Source organism: Saccostrea echinata, unplaced genomic scaffold (assembly GCF_033153115.1).
Source record: "Saccostrea echinata isolate AGI-Se365-2 ecotype Australia unplaced genomic scaffold, CSIRO_AGI_Sech_v1 ptg000030l, whole genome shotgun sequence".
NCBI lineage: Eukaryota > Metazoa > Mollusca > Bivalvia > Ostreida > Ostreidae > Saccostrea > Saccostrea echinata.
Genome location: NW_026889779.1, coordinates 28,709,739 through 28,721,385, shown reverse-complemented (window position 1 = coordinate 28,721,385; position 11,647 = coordinate 28,709,739). Strand labels below are relative to the sequence as shown.

At 34.8% G+C, this 11,647-nt stretch overlaps 1 protein-coding gene across 1 annotated transcript in view; it reads left to right on the top strand.

Annotated features, from left to right (window-relative positions):
• Positions 1-11,647, top strand: part of LOC133197641 (cysteine sulfinic acid decarboxylase-like) — a 246,247-nt gene that overhangs the window by 25,336 nt on the left and 209,264 nt on the right. The window lies entirely within an intron of this gene.

Below are 11,647 nucleotides of genomic sequence, written 5' to 3'. Positions count from 1 at the left end.
CGGAATATTTAAATTTTACAATCTCTTCCGCTGTTAGGTATGTCGTATTAAAACTAATTCGGAACAGAACACAACAAAAGCAGACCACGCTCAAAACATAATAATTATAAAAAGAGACAACAGTAATAAATAAATAGCAGCTTACAAAGGTGGACCGTCAAACTACCGTTCAAACATGCATAATCAGGCCCGTAGCTGGGGGAGGGGGACCTTCCAAAAAAAAAAAAAAATTTTTTTTTTTTAAATCCTGGAAATTGCCAGTGCTCAACCTGACAGTAACAAAAAGTAGAGGGGAGAAACCAGCATCTAAATGAAAATTTACTATAGCGACATACTACACCCAGAAAGAAGTGCCCCCCCCCCCCCCCGCGTTCTTCGGGCCAGATTTTCATCCACTGAATATTATCTCCTGTTTTGTAAAAACCACGGTCGTTTATCAATTCTTTAATGCCACTAAGCAAGCCACCTGAATAGAATTCTTGTGTAGCGGTTTAAAAGCTTTACTATTCATGAGTTATATTGACATAAATTAAATACATGAATATATAAACAATAAAATGCCTTTCTTTCTTTGTTATTACGAGAATTGTTTGTTTGTTTATATATTTATTTATTGATTAACGTCCAGCTTGAGAATTTTTCACTCAGTCACCACCACTTGCCAATGGAGGGCTGCAAATTTAGACCTATAATAGGTATAAATTTGCAGCCCTCCACTGGCAAGTGGTGGCAGTATACTCGCGACACTCGATTAGAGCCTTTGAGCAGTGAGGTATCTTTTTAATACCAACACCTACTGCGACACGGGACCTCCGTTTATACGGTCTCATCCGAAGGACTGGTCTCCATGCACGTCCCGCCGTGGATTTGAACCTGCGACGTATAAGGATCAGCTCCTTACTTCGCGACTCTAGACGCTCTAACCACTGCGCCACGAGTACGAGAATTATAATATTGCAGCTATTGCAAAGAAAACTGAAAGAAATACACAACCCGCCTACGCTTTTTTTTTTGCAACAGTTGCAACATTAATTCCGTTATACATGTTATAGCGAGCGCAGCGAGCGGCGCGAAGCGAGCTCAATAGACTAACGTGTAAGAACAGAGAAAATTCGGAATGAAATCTGTACATACGTCAGGCAAATTTTCTGGGGCAACATTCCCAGAATTCCTTCGCTACCAGGGTTCCATGCGAAATTCTTACAAAACATTCAGAAGACCAAGGATAATTATTCATTACCGAGAGATACGTTTACTTTTCTTTCTTTGCAGAGGGCTTAAAAGAAATAAAAAATAATTACATCCACTCTACAACGTATTTCATTTATTACTGCACAAGATCTTTAGTCTCGTTCAACCAGACGCTCGGCTGTCTCCGTAAATTCCGACGTCATGTGACGTCACAGTCTTGACTGTGTCTCGTGCGGTTTGACGTTTGAAGAGGCGGATCCATCAACGTTAGAAGTGTAAACTGTGTATAGGTTTTTGATGGTACAACTGCGCTCGCCCCAACGGTCACACCGTAAAACATATTACTAACAACAAAGAAAGCATTTTATTGTTTAAAAAAATATCCTGTTTCAAGCCTAGATCTAGGCAAACTTTCGTTAAATGACTCTGTGTTTAAAATATATTAAAATATATTTTCTTACTCATTTAATTCTGAGAACTAATTGTGAAGATAAATAATTTATTTCATTATATAGGCTATAACTTATATGAAAAGAATGGAGAGATATAAATATCGGAAAGCTTTATCGTAGTTAATAAACTCCTTATAATAAAGTACAATGTTTTTGTGTATAATAATATTGAAGTACATTGCCTTGTGTATATAAAAGTACAATACCTTTGTGTATCTTGTAGACATGGGAGGAGACCTGAAACGTTCATGCTTGTAAATGTCTCGAAATTGATATCAGTATATCAACTTATTCATTAGTTGGAAAAGAGAGTTGCTTCATTGCCATTCTTGAATTCTCTCTCTCTCTCTCTCTTTCTCTCTCTCTCTCTCTCGCAAGTATTTAGTTCAATGTCTGAAGTCAGAAATTCTCTCTCTCTCGCAAGTATTTAGTTCAATGTCTGAAGTCAGAAATTCCATTTTTGGAAAGAAAAAGCAGAACATCATGTCAGTTTTACAACATATTTATTTCAAGATTCCCAAAAAGTGAAATACAATGCAATACAAGTGAAGTACACCATTGATGGTTAATATGTGCATGCACGTAACATAAAATTTAAAAAAATTGGGTTTTCTTTAAGTCATAGAAATTTATGACATAAAATTTCATCACAAAATGAAAGCTTAAGGACTTTTTGAGATATAATCCGGAAAGAAAGTGTATGACGGACATACCCAAATTATTATCCCCCACTTTTAGGTTTCTCTAGAATCTCTACAAAATTTAGATTTTCTCCACGTAAATTGGTAGTTATAACAACAAAATTTATTTTTTAAAGAAATTATGCGGAACGACACAGATATTAGTTTCAACAACAGAAAACCTTTCGGAAACATTTTATCAAAGCATCCCTCAAATCGGATAGCTTCCAACAATATATAAAAGGATTAACAACCGAATTTATACTGCATAAGCCTGCAGCTATAGTGAGGTAAACAGAGGGGGCTTGTGGGACCACGAGAGACATGATTAGTGGCCCCGATAAAAAGACGAGGGAAACCATTAAAATCCCAACCAAGACAATTGTATTCATGACCTTTTTCCTCCGACAGCCTGTGATTTTTCTATGTTCTGTGATAATCATAGGATGTGTTTGAATCGATTTCTTGCTGGTTTTTAATACTGGTTGAGCACCAATACCGGTAAGTTCTGTTCGAGGGGACGTGACATTAGACCCAAACACTGTTTTCAACTCACCAACATTTAAGGTTGCCATGCTAACTTGTCGAGTATTGGATGTTCCCTCTTTAACACACTCCGCATGGTTTTTTGGAACGATTTTCCTATTTATTTTAATTACATGTCGAATGGTAATGCAATAAAGAACAACTGTCATGACTATAAACAATATTGTAGATCTAATAAATACTTTCAAAACACCGTAATGTTTATAGTACACATAGTCTGTGCTACATAAACCTTGAGGATTTTTCTCTGGCGGCGATACCAGTCCCACTGTGAAGACAAAAATAACCATCCAATTAAACAAGCAGACGAAATACTTTCGCTTATTTTGAAACAAAAGGTTACTCAACGATGTCCTACAGATGACCAGATACCTTTGCAAGCTGATCAAAAAAGTTTGGAAAAGAGATAGAAAGATACCGTTGGTCAATAGTACTGTCTGCAAAATACACAAGAATTTAGAATTGATCCATTCGGCATGAAGTGTTCGAATTGTGTAAATGATGAATCCAACTCCGACAAGTAGATCACAAACAGACAGAAGAAGTACCAGGAAATGGTAGGGATTTTGCCTCAGTTTTTTGTGTGTTAGAAAAATTAATAAAACCAATGTGTTTAAGAGAGCACATAACACTCCGATGGCGAAGACAATAAAGACATAAGATTTTGAGGTGATTACAATGTCATTAAGAGTACAATTTATACAAGAAGCCATTTTCAGATAAATCTACAAGTTGAATCTGAGAGATGAGATAAAATTGTAGTGTTGTCCTTCGTGGAAGAATGAATAGTTGTATGATGTTCCTATTTTTAGAAACCGTGTCCGGAGAGTTGTATCTTTCGTGAACGAACCAGACGAGGGGTTGTGTCTCGTGAACGAACCAGATGATGGCTGCCTCGTGAATGAACCAGATAATGGCTGCCTCATGAACGAACCGTGATGACCTGATGAGAGGGCTGTGCCACGAGAAAGGACTGTCTCAAAAACGAACCAGAAGAGGGTTGCCGCTCGTTATCGACTTCAAATTAAATCCATCTTTAAGATATGGTCCACAAGCTTGTTTACTTATATCCTCATCTAAAAAAAGACAGGAGTCATGAATTTATGTTTGCTCTTTTCTCATTTTTACCACATCTAAATATTTTGCAAATAGAAAAAAGGAGGTAAAATGTCATTGTCTATCAATATAAGGGCAAAGTGCGAAAACAAAAACGTACAAATCAAACAAACGAAACATATACGGAAATATACCTTTCTTTTAGTTTGTTTTAGAAATGTCTAACTGAATGTAATAAAAAGCGATATTGAATTTTGCTTTCCCTAACCCTGTTTAATTTTCTAAAATCAAGTGAAAAAAATGTAAATTATGAATAGGCCTATCATCCCCATTAATTATAGTGTCACATATATAAGAGACAGGAACTCTCATTTAAATTCAGAACATAAACATTTCGAATGATAATATGTACTTTTTGGGTAAAAAAAGTATATATTTTGGGGAGAAATTTAATAAATAAATACTTGTATTTGGTACCGAAAACATTAAGATGAAAGCAATGCCTGAGCATAACTACAATAACGTTTCAGGTTGCTGTACCAAATTTTCAAAAAGGAATGTGAAGATAACGAACAAAGATTCCTCTCAAAAGTTCATTTAAACAATTCAAATTATGAGTAGGACCATCACGGACCTCTGAAAACAGAGGAGGGATCAGGTGCCATGGAAGAGTAAGCCTCCCTGTCGACCGGTCATACCCACCGTGTGCTCCTTATTATGATCGGGTTAACGAAAAAAATACATAGACAATTCAATGTGAAAATAATAGCCTAACAATTTATATGAAAGATGCCTTGACTTAACAACAAATTGTATTTCAAAGAAGGTCATTGTATCGACATTAGAATCTGCGAAATGTTGACTTAAAAGGGTAATGGAAATGGATCGCAATTCTTTTGTATGTTAAAGATTACAGCGAATTATCAAAGAAGAAACCGCATCGAAATCTATCCACAATTAAGGGAGTTATCGTCCTTTGAAAGTGCCTATTTTTACCTGTTTTGAAAATCCAATCAAGCGAGAATCGAAGCGATCGATAACGAGCCTGTACTGGTGTGACTTTTGATATCCTGGTATCATCAATTTAATTGTCAACAGCTTGATTCGTTTAAGAAACTGTTCGCACTTATAACATACTTCTGTGTATCGAATCAACTAGGAAACATAAACTCCATATGCAGGTGATAATGGTATATTGCTACATAAATAAGGGAAGTTGCCCATAGAAAAGTCATCACTTTTATCATAAAGTTTAGATGACATTTTGCCATCAATGTCTTTCTCTGGTAAAACATCCAAATAAGAAACAGATGTGTCCGACTCTGTAGTGGCTTGTCTTTTATTTGGAGTTCAATGGGATATATCGAATCAACGTAGAAATGAATTTGAACCAAAACAATATATGATCGTTACCAGAAAAACTTTTATAGAAATAGATCATACTGTAAATATCATTGATTTCTCAACGCTCTCGCATAATGTATAACATAGCTCCGAGAAATAGAGAAATCATGATTAAAAGAAATACCTTAATCTGAAAGTGAATAGTGAGAGCGCAGCAGTTTTAGTATGAAAATACCGATATACTAAATAGGAGATTATGGACTGTGGCTGTAATTTATTACAGTTTGCAGGCTAGTCATAAAGTCTAGAGTAACCATCCCCAGACACATAAAAAATCATTTTCAAAATTAATGTTGTTAAGCAATTGATCTGGAGTTTTATAGAATTATAAAAATTGATCTATTTTTATAGAAGTATTCATTGGAAGTATTCATTTGAATACTAGTAACCTTTCAAATTGATCATTCACAAGTGTTCTAGGTCTGAAATGGTTTTGAAAGAGGGGCTATTTACAGTATCAATTTAAAAAATCCTTTTAAAAAAATCAGATCAGAATCAATTTTGAATGGCCCTGGCATAAAGTAATATGCTTACAGAGGATTATTAATTGTAATCGTCAGTATTCTTCCTGTTTCATTTTTATGACGAGTAGGGTTAAATTTTGTTATCTTTGGTCGGCAAATATGGGGCTGCTATCGACCTCCCAACCCCCATCCCCAACGGACCCGTCTTCCTTTTGATCTGTCTGCGTGCAAAGAATTACGTAATTGAAAATAAAATGATAATGAAGAAACATTTTGTTGTCAGGTATAACCATATTTTATGAACATTGCTGCAGACAAATGTTTGTTTACATGTAATTAGAACATCAATTATTCTTTATTCCTAACGTCTATTGTATAAGCACAATGCGATTAAGTTTAAATGTTTGTGAAATTTTTGTACCTTTTTGATTGATTGATTGATTGTGTGTTGTTAAACGTTCCATTCGAGAATTTTTTACTCATATAGAGACGTCACCATATGCCGGTTTAGGACTTCAAATTTAGACTTTTACTCGGCACTCAGGGCCATTGAGCATTGAGGGTTGTTTATCGTGCCAACGGCTTCCGTGACACGGAGCCTCGGTTTTTAAGGTCTCATCCGAAGAACCCGCAACTTTCACTTCAAAGCGCAGAGCGCTTGGCGAAGGAACAGTTGCTACCTATTTTTTTTTTTTTATCAACTTAGGTCTGTCGCGGCCGTGATTCGAACACACTACCTTCCAATCACGGAGCAAGCGCTCTACCACTTAGCTACCGTGAAGGTATGTGCCTTTTTGAATTACGAAAATTTTTCAGTCATATAGTGCTTGGGAACGCTGCAAATTTAGACCAGTCCCGGATTTGTAGAGTGAGACTTCCCCCATAGTCAGAATTCCCCCGGAAGTCATACTCTAGAGTGAGATCCCCCCTCCGAAAGTTTTGCTCTAGAGTGAGACTTCCACCTGGGGAATTAATGACTAGAGCAGGAGAACGCCTGGAAAAGTATTACTCTAGAGCCCAATTTTTGGACCTACTCTACCACTAGATGTAGAGCCAGAATCCCCCCTAGTAGGTTGTCCCCCTTCATTTAATCTTTATTGCTTTCAATAGTCACTACAATCACTCTACACAGATTATTTACATGTAGTTACCAAACCTTTACAGCAGTGCATTAATTGTTCCCGCTTTTGTGGAGAATATTAATTTGTGTCTGACCGTCCGTTTGTCCCCCGTCCGTCCGACTAGCTGTTATTCCGTGTGTGTGTAACGCTTTCGTTTCCGGACGATATCTTAAAAAACCTTTGAGCTCTTGCAATGAAATTATTATTTCGTATATCTTACATATGCATATGTACACCGTACTCAAGTGTCTAATATAGTATGAAAAAAGTTAATAAGACAACGATAGCAATCCATATGTCACTATTACTGGAAACATGAAATTATATCATCCTTTTCCTTTCCAATAAGTTCATAAATTTAGAATTTACGTTCATGAGGAAGGGGGTGTTCTTCTCTAGAGCGAGACGTCAACGGAAAAACATAGCTCTAGAGTGGACCTTCCCCAAAGGGATAGTATCACTCTAGAGCTAGCAAATCTTGCAGGGAAAGTAAGGCTCCAAAGTGAGGCTTCCTCTTGAGTTGACTTACTCTCTTTTGATTCTATCGGGGGGAAGTATGGCTCTGGAGGGGAAGTATGACCCTAGAGTTAGACATCCCCCTAAGGGAGAAAGCTCACTCTAGAGCAAGACTTCCGAGGGAAGTCTCACTATGGGGGAAGGTTTCGCTCTACAACACCGGTGCACACTTATTGCCATTGGGCATTGGGGGATCTTCACTGTGCCAGCAATCATTGCGACACAGGACCTTGCTGTTCATCCGAACCGCATTGGGATCACCTCCTTACTCCGCGACTCTGTAGCGTTACACTCTTACCATTCGCCATGTGGACGATTTAGTTAGTTTGAAATAGCAGAGGTTGGTAAGAGAATAAGAAACTTTGCATTTGATTAGTTTTGAACATATTCCAAATTTATAATCTACTTTTTTTAGTTCAAAGTAAATAGACAATTTTTAACATTTAATTAATTTAGTTCAAATAATTGTTGCCTTTAAAATTAAATATTCCAGTCTATATTTTGATAAGTTACCTTAAATTTTAAATCTCGAATTCGAAACTCGCATTTTAAGTGAACTTCTGTTTGATTAATTTATAGATATTGAATCTTGAATTTCGAAATCAAATGTTGAATTTTGTTCTTTGAATCAAATTTTGAACGAGCATTTTGGCTTAAGTAATTCATACAAATATTCAGTCAATTACACAATATAACTTAAGAGAATAAAAAAAACCCCAATATTTAACTAGATGTTGTCGTAAGTCAGAATTCCTGCAAGTGAGTGTTTGTCTCGAAATGTACTCTCAGTCATATAATTATGGGTAAAATAAGAGTTCTTGGAACAAATCCTTTGTTTCAGAAAAAATAATTTAGAAGGGGTGTTCAAATTGGCCTCCTGGATGAGAATAAAAATTCTGAAACCTTATTGCAATCTACAGGACACTAACAATTTAATTCCAAAAGATGAAATGCCTATTGCGTTAAAAGATGACTTTGAAAAGGGAGTTCAGGAAATCATGTTTTTAAAGTAAAACGCCGTTTTCGACACCCCACCCCCATCAAATTGGCTCAAGAATGAAAAGAAATTTAGAAACCCTATTGCGCATCTACAGGACACCACTAATCACATATCAGATATGATATATGATTTGGCTACTTCTGAAAATATAAGAAAGAAGTTCAAGAAACCATGTATTTGTAGAAAAAAAAAGTCGTTTTTGGACTCTCGATTGCCCTACCCCATTCCCTACACTCCCTAAAGATGAAAATGAAAATTAAGAAACATATTTTTTCACATATGCAGTACACAACCAATCATATTGCAAAAGATATGTTGCATTGGCTACTGTCAAAATTTAAGGGGAGTTTTAGGAGGAAGATAATGCTACCGACGGACAGACGGGATAACAACAATATACCCAAAATTTCTTTAGCAAGTGGTGGTATCATTTTATAATCATTTCACAAAATGTTAAAATAAATTTGGAATAGGCTGCTGTTCAACGTAATTAAAAAAACATGTACTTGATCAATGATTGGTTTTATTTTTCCATTAATAAGCTTGTGCTTACCTGTTGAACAACAAGGCACAGTCCGAATGATCTATTCTGTTGACTGATATTCGCTACAATAAAAACTGTTAGAAAATGATTTTCACCAAAGTCTTCACAAAAGAAATAAAGAATTGGGAGTAAAAAACAGATGATATAGGTAATTTACGTCATCACAACCTTCTCATTGGTGTTTATCCAAAGAGCTGAACAAATAAGGCAGCAGGTGTAACTCTTTATATGTATATCATGAACCTCAATGTCTCGAACCAATAATTACGTAATATCAGGATGTCGGAAAATTAACCTCATACGTATATATGCATACATTCAGGTAGGTTTTTGATATTAATTAATAATAGTATTTCTAAATTTTCCAGATTATAAAACGGAAAACTTCTGTATAATATTTTGTTAATGTCTATTAATTTGCAAAAGTTAACAATAAATCCGCAAATTGATAGTATGTTGACCTAGATAAAATGGTGTCTTCGCACTTAGCCAAAATTCTGAAAATGCTACAGGTGACTGGTTTTGGCTAGGTGGGAATGATGTAAAGGTAAGTGGAGGGAGAGAACAAAAGAAATTAATTACAGGTGACTTATAGGCTGTTGAAATGTATAGAATTTACATGAAAAAGTGATTCCTGCTACTATTTTCAGCACTAAAAGACTCTGATCATGAAACAAAATATGAATCACTAGTCCATAACTTTAAAAGATTTAGAAGGCAGATCTGTTGGTTGTCTGTCTGTCTGTCATCAGTTATGATTTTTATAAACAATGTATATGGATTTTAAATTTATAGTAAATAAGAATTAAAACGATCAATGTATTAGGGAATGTATTTTCTTTCATTTTATTTTCTCACTTTCATGTAGGCCATTTTAGTTGCCAAAACGTGGTAATTCTGATGGCGTGATATTAATCACTTGGCATTTCTTTCATTTACACTCAGTTCCACTACTTAAACGGAATTCAAATTGATCTTCCACAGGGTAACCTAAATCTTTCGAAATATGAGAATCTTGATTAATCGGGTTATGAAAAAATATTAGGGTTTATTAATGTAATTTTGTAGATTTTTGACAAGGCGATTTAAGTAAAAATATGGTTGAGTTTCGATTATATGCAATTCTTCAAAATGAATATGTCTTTCTTAAGATATTTTTATTATACTAGCAATATTCATTATCGAAAGAACTCGAATATCCATACGGGTTTAGCTTTCGATAAACAATAAAAACTTAATGATCCACCACACTTGTGTGTTTGTGTCAAACCTGCCCCCCCCCCCTCCTCACCCCAAAACAAAGATTTATAACACACAATTTACTTTTTTCACAATAGAAAATCGACAAAGAAAAGAAGGAAGAAAACATTATCAAGTATGATTCGGAGGTTATGATATTGATCCCTGCTGACAAAACATAACCCTGAATATATTTCAGTGTTGTCCTCATGCCCCATATGTTGTGGTTTAATAAAGAAATAAAGTTAGCGACAACAAGAACTTTATTTCTATCCTACTAACAGTTTTCAAAATACGGCTGATCGTTTCCTCTATGGAGAAATGAATTAATTCACCATGTTACAATTAGTTGTTGCATTTAACACCAGAAGGTAAGTTTGTCTGTTTATTTGTAAATCGTTTGCAATGGAATACAGACGATCTGAGCTTTCGTTGGGTTAAAAATGTCCTTTGATTATCTATATTTTTTTGTTTCATATATTGATAAATATTTACGAATGTAAAGTAACAAAATTAGTTGTCTTATCTCTATTGCACCGACCCGACATTTTCTAGCTATTTTAGGCAATACACACGGTTTAGATTGCGGAAGACGGCACATCAATATGGTCATATAATAATATTAGAATCTAAAGTTAATATTCATTTCAACTGTAAAGGTTTGATGTGTGTATCTGATCTGATAATTTTTTGATGATTTTCGTGATTTATTGGAGAATAATGTCCGCGGCATTTCTTTGACCTCAGCAATAACTGTAGTAAAATTCGACATTTTTGATATATATACGACATTTTATTAATGAACAATTCATTTCCATTCATACTTTGATTCGATATACATCTCACTTAATTAGGACAAAAAACTGCACAAAATCAATCACATCTATTTTATACTAAGTAATGTACTAGAAATGTCATGTCATGTTTATCAATTCATTTGAAAAGCAAGGGCATGTTCTGTACACAATCAATTTCTTATCGAGATAGGCAACTGACAAAGTTTAAAATCGAGCCATAACGTTAAAATGTATTTTAATTAAATTCCCTTTACTCAAGATTTCTAAGGTTTTAAATTTTGCCATTTTCAAAGTCACCATAACTCTGACGTAGAAGAAAATAAATCACTTGAGTGTATTACAAGTATTTTCTCTATTGAAATACACATATTTACTCAGAATAATTAAGTGTCTCACTTAAAATTGGGAAAATCAAAATAAGGTATTTTATAAATCTTAAATTTGATTCCACATCACTCCCAAATTATATAATTAATTTTGAATATGTACAGAAGGGTTGACTCTAGGTCTGTTAACAAAAATGAGCTTATTTAGTATACACGTATATACAAATGATTATGGGGTATTTTTTTTCCCTACAAAATAGTTTGAAATAAAAGAGGTAAATAAAGTAAGAAGCTTTGAATTTGATTGATTT